The following is a 6,000-nucleotide window of genomic DNA, read 5'->3' on the forward strand; positions in this document are numbered from 1 at the left end:
GATCAGAGCCCTAATCTAGACACTTGCATGAAAAAGAGGAACTCCACTCCTCGGCATCAACAAGCAAACAACTAAGCATCCTGCACGCCGTCTACCCGTCCATACAGAAAGGTAGGCGGTCCACCACAGACCACTGAGGGTTAGCATTACATCATCATAATCCACGAAAAACATTTATCATGAACATTGGAAATGAAAGAATATATTCAAGAATAACAATCCATACATATATTCACAAGTAATCACAACACATGCATATTATCATTCCAAGTTCATCTCCACAAGTGTATCATACACGTATCACATATACATAACCCTTCCTCCAAGAACACTAGCATCACATGATTATTATCATCCCCCATCACTTACATTTCAAGCTATCACATTATTATCATAGCATAGCATGCATATTCAACCTCTAATCAAGTCATCAACAAAAACTCTTCATTTATCAACATCAATCAATGAAAACACTACTCACTTGCTTACTCATCTAGCATGCTTATCCCAACAAGTACAATTCATCATATCTAAGTTATAAGCAAGCCATCATCATTATCAAAGAACATCACCACATCATATATGTATGTATATATACAATTCTCACCTCATCATTATTATCCAATTAATTATCATCAAAGAGATTCACCAAGTGTATAAGTACAAACAATTAAGACATGCAATTAGAGCATAAGTCAATTATTCACAACCATCCACAAAATTCACCAATGTACATATACACCAATCCACACAATCACAACATTCACCAAATTTCACCAATCCACAAATTCACCAAGTCATATATTCAATTATGACACAACTCATCATTTATTCAAATGCATATAATGCTCTAGACTCTTCTAGATGCATGTGGTACCAAACTCCTCCAAGGTCGTCACCTTATGATGCAACAAAAACATCATTATCAACGGCTATAATCAACGGCAATATGGATACAAGTATCCGGTCAACGGCAATATGGATATAACATCCGACATGACATATGATGCATGAACATATGACTCAATCCAAAATGCATATGTTCACCACGATTCAATGGCTATAATCAACGGCTATAAGTCAGCGGCTATAATCATCATCCAACTATATCATATAGTTCATATCTCCACATAGTTCCTTACATTCCAAATAAAAGAACAATTACAACATATGATCACAAACATCATATTCATCACCTAACAACCATTCATACATCATATCATAATCATATCAATCTAATCATAGAGGGTTCATAAGCAATTGGCATTCAATGATCATTTTCAATCAAGTTCGTCTCAAAAATCACAATATTGAAAATAATTGAGCACCTAAGCCAAAACCAGGTAAACAAGTTCAATTGTCTATGCCATGTATTCTCATAAGTCACATATGCGTGCAATAGAGATTACATAAGCAATTCATCGGCCAAACACAACGAAATTATACGATTCACTAAGTCCGTCTCTTAATTAATTCATTTCAATGCCAAGCAACATAAGAACTCAATAGACCCCTTTAAACAAAGTTATTTCCTTCATAAAACACCCCTAGATGGTTAGGATAAAGCCCCTACACTTTGGAACAAGTTTGAAAGCAATTGGATTGAAGAAAAATGCATTTTTAGGGTTCCCTGTCAAACAGGATCGTGGCACGTGGGTCTCCCATCGTGGCACGATTTTTCCAGAATCAAAAACACTAAAATTTCTGGGCAGAATCGTGGCACGTTGGTCCCGCATCGTGGCACGTTCTTAGTTTGACAGACAGCATCAGATTTTTAACCTTTACGTTTTCGAGCATAAAAATCAAACCGTTAATCCGTTTTCGATGCCGTTTTCGCCTACATTCTCCTAACACTTAGCTCTATCATAATGTACAGAAAAATTCAAGTTTCAAGCATCCCAAAATCATTTTCCAAAACCTCACATCATACTCATTATTCAAAACGGTTAACACTCGAATTTTCACACGAAAATCCCGTTTTCTCCCAAACGACTCGACTAACAAAATCACAACATGAAAACAGAAATTCTACCAAGTTCAATTCATCCATCAACATCAAAAACTCAGCCAACAACTTCATATATCAAAATTTCATTTTGGTCCTTCACACGAACAACTTAACACAACTTCAGAAATTTGAACCACAACAACAAATCTCATAATAATTCTCCAATTCATGATACCCAATGCATCAATTCATCAACAACACATCTAACAACAACAACAACAACATCTAATCATGAAATCATCCACAATTTAACAACCACAACTTCATTCTTCATCAATTTCACACAAAATCATATCATATTCATATATATCCATTTTGACATACAAATTCAACAACAACAACACAATTATCATACAAATCATGTTCTCAAACATAACAACAACAATTATGCACGAATTTACATCAATTAAAACCAATTCATCAATTTCATGAAAATGGGTAAAAGAGAAAAGTTATGAAATTATGAGTGAAGCCTAACCCTCTTACCTTAATTCTCCACAATCAATAGCTATTGCCTCACTTTAGCTCCAACCCTTGATTCTCTAGCCTCTTCTAGCTCTCTCTAGTCCCTTCTCTTCAAAACCCTTTTTCTCCTCTTGAGCTTTTCTTTCTAACTCTCTCTCTAATTGTGAAATGAAATGAAATGAAAATGTTTGTAACCCTATCTCTTCACTAACACAAGTTTATAAAGCCTCACTTAATGGGCTTATCTCACAACCTTAATGGGCCTAACCCATTTCTAATTCAACCTCAAAAATGTTACTACTCACTTACCGGTAAAATATAACACTAACGGTCACTCAACGGTAAATAAAATAATTACTACACTCTCCAACACTTAGTAAAATAAAACCCTCACTAAGCACTAAAAATAACCTTCGGCAAAAATTACAAAATTACCCCTGCCCTCAAAATGACCAAAATACCCCTAAGTCCAAAATGACTAAAATACCCTTCTAACACCGAATTCTACGAACCCCAACCAAAAATACACACAGAGGCAATTAATCACATAAGAGCACATATAACAAACACAAATAAATAATAAAATAAATCTAACGAAAATCGGGCTGTTACACTGACCATCAGTCTGGGGATGATAAGCGGAACTCAACCTCAACTTAGTCCCCAAAGCAACTTGCAAACTCTACCAAAACTTAGAAGTAAACCTCGGATCCCGATCCGACACAATACTAGAAGGAATACCATGCAATCTAACAATCTGCTCAATGTAGATCTCAGCCAACTTCGCCACAGACATACCGGTCTTAATAGGAACAAAATGTGCCGACTTCGTCAACCGATCAACAATCACCCAAATTGAATCAAAACCGTTAGCAGTCTTCGGCAACGCTCCCACAAAGTCCATTGATATACTATCCCACTTCCACTCTGGCACAAACAACGGTTGCATCAAACCTGACGGTCTCTGATGTTCAATCTTGGACTTCTGACAAACCAAACAAGCATACACAAACTCTGCGATCTCCTTCTTCATTCCAGGCCACCAAAACAACCTCTTCAAATCTTGGTACATCTTAGTCGCTCCTGGATGAATACTCAAACTACTCCTGTGACCTTCTTCCAAAATCTGCCTCTTAAGCTCAAGAACACTTGGTACACAGACACGATCACGAAACATCAAAACACCGTTCTCATCCAACCTGAAGTCTCCACCCTTACCTTGATTAACCAACACCACTCGATCAACAAGTTCCAAATCTTCCTTCTGACCATTCTTGATCTCCTCCAGAATATTACTTGTCAGCTTCAACATTCCCAACCTCACACCATCCGGTGTCAACTCACTAACCAAACTCAAATCTCGAAACTGTTCAATCAACTCTAACTCTTTTACCATCAAAGCAGACAGATGCAACGACTTCCTACTCAACGCATCAGCAACAACATTGGCCTTTCCAGGGTGATAACTCAGCTGAAAATCAAAATCCTTAAGATACTCCAACCACCTTCTCTGCCTCATATTCAACTCTTTCTGGTCAAACAAGTACTTCAAACTCTTATGGTCACTGAACACTTCAAACTTAGAACCATACAGATAATGCCTCCAAATCTTCAACACATACACCACGGCTGCTAATTCCAAATCGTGAGTCGGATAATTCTTCTCATGCACTTTCAACTGCCTCGAAGCATAAGCCACAACCTGACGATTTTGCATAAGCACACCACCAAGACCCATCTTAGAAGCATCACAATACAGAACAAACGATTCCTTCGGATTCGGCAAAATCAACACTGGAGCTGAAGTCAACCTCTTCTTCAACTCTTGGAAACTCTTCTCACACTTAGCATCCCAAACATACGCTTGCCCTTTCCGAGTCAACTGCGTCAATGGCAACGCCAACTTAGAGAATCCCTCAATGAACCTCCGATAATAACCTGCCAACCCAAGAAAGCTTCTAACTTCAAAAACAAACTTAGGTGATTCCCACTGCAACACTGCATCAACCTTCGACGGATCCACGGCAATACTACCTTTAGAAATCACATGACCAAGGAAACTCACTTCCCGCAACCAAAACTCACACTTCGACAACTTAGCAAACAACTTATTCTCCTTCAAGACTCCCAATACTATCCTCAATTGCTCGGCATGCTCCTCTTCAGACTTCGAATACACCAAAATATCATATATGAACACCACCACAAAACGGTCCAGAAAAGGATGAAATATTCTATTCATATACTCCATGAAGACACCTGGCGCATTAGACACTCCAAATGGCATCACAGAATACTCATAGTGTCCATACCTCGTTCTGAACGCAGATTTGGATATATCTTCTGCCTTTACTCTAATCTGATGATATCCTGACCTCAAATCAATCTTACTGAACACTTCTGCACCAACCAACTGATCCATCAAATCATCAATCCTCGGAAGCGGATACCGATTCTTGATTATCACCTTGTTCAACTGCCGATAATCCACACACAATCTCATGCTACCGTCCTTCTTCTTAACCAACAATACAGGAGCACCCCACGGAGAAACACTCGGTCTGATAAACTGTTTCTCAAGCAACTCTTCCAATTGCTTCTTCAATTCACCCAACTCTGATGCGGGCATCCGATAAGGCGCAATCGAGATAGGACTCGTTCCCGGAACCAAATCAATTGCAAACTCAACTTCCCTCTCCGGCGGTAATTCGGTAATGTCGTCCGGAAAAACTTCTGGAAATTCTTGCACTACCGGCAAATCACCAACTCCTTTCTCACTACTTTCCTTCAAAGAAGCAAACATCATGAACAGACTAGCTTCACCATCCAAGGACTTCTTCACTTGCTCCGCGGTCAAGAACCTTCCACCTTCTTCAGCTACCGGTTTAGAAAACGTTATACTCTTGGTCAAACAATTAATGTTAACACCAAAAGTCAACATCCAATCCATACTGAAAATCATGTCCATATGCTTCAACGAAAGACACACAAGATCTAACTCAAAATCAACATGAACCTTAACACAAACCACAAACAACTGAGCCTTCGCAGCCAAAGATACCTTCCCTTGCCAGACCCAACGAACCTGAAACAAACTGCTACTCCCCCACTACGCTCAAACCCACCTGAAAGAACGGAACAACACAACAAGTACCGCCAGTACTCCCGTACATGTCGCATACAACAGGGAATTCAACAGGTTTTGGTCTGGACAAGACCGACCACGGCTCTGATACCAACTTGTAACACCCTATTTTTAATAAGCGGTAAAACGCGCGAATATACAAACATATTCTAGAAATAGATGCTACGTCTACGAATAAACCACAATACATACATGCATAAAGATCATGTTACACAACATAGCAGCGGAACAGACATATAACTCACAAAACATCTCCACATCTCAACAAAACACAATTGTATTCTCCAAATCTCAAATAACAAATAACATCTCAACTCCAAAATACATGGTCCAAAAATGAAAACCAACTTGCAAGAACTATCCTAGATCAGAGCCCTAATCT

This window comes from Medicago sativa, chromosome 6 (genome assembly GCF_051527215.1).
Source record: "Medicago sativa cultivar Bolivia chromosome 6, Bolivia_mono, whole genome shotgun sequence".
NCBI classification, from domain to species: Eukaryota; Viridiplantae; Streptophyta; class Magnoliopsida; order Fabales; family Fabaceae; genus Medicago; species Medicago sativa.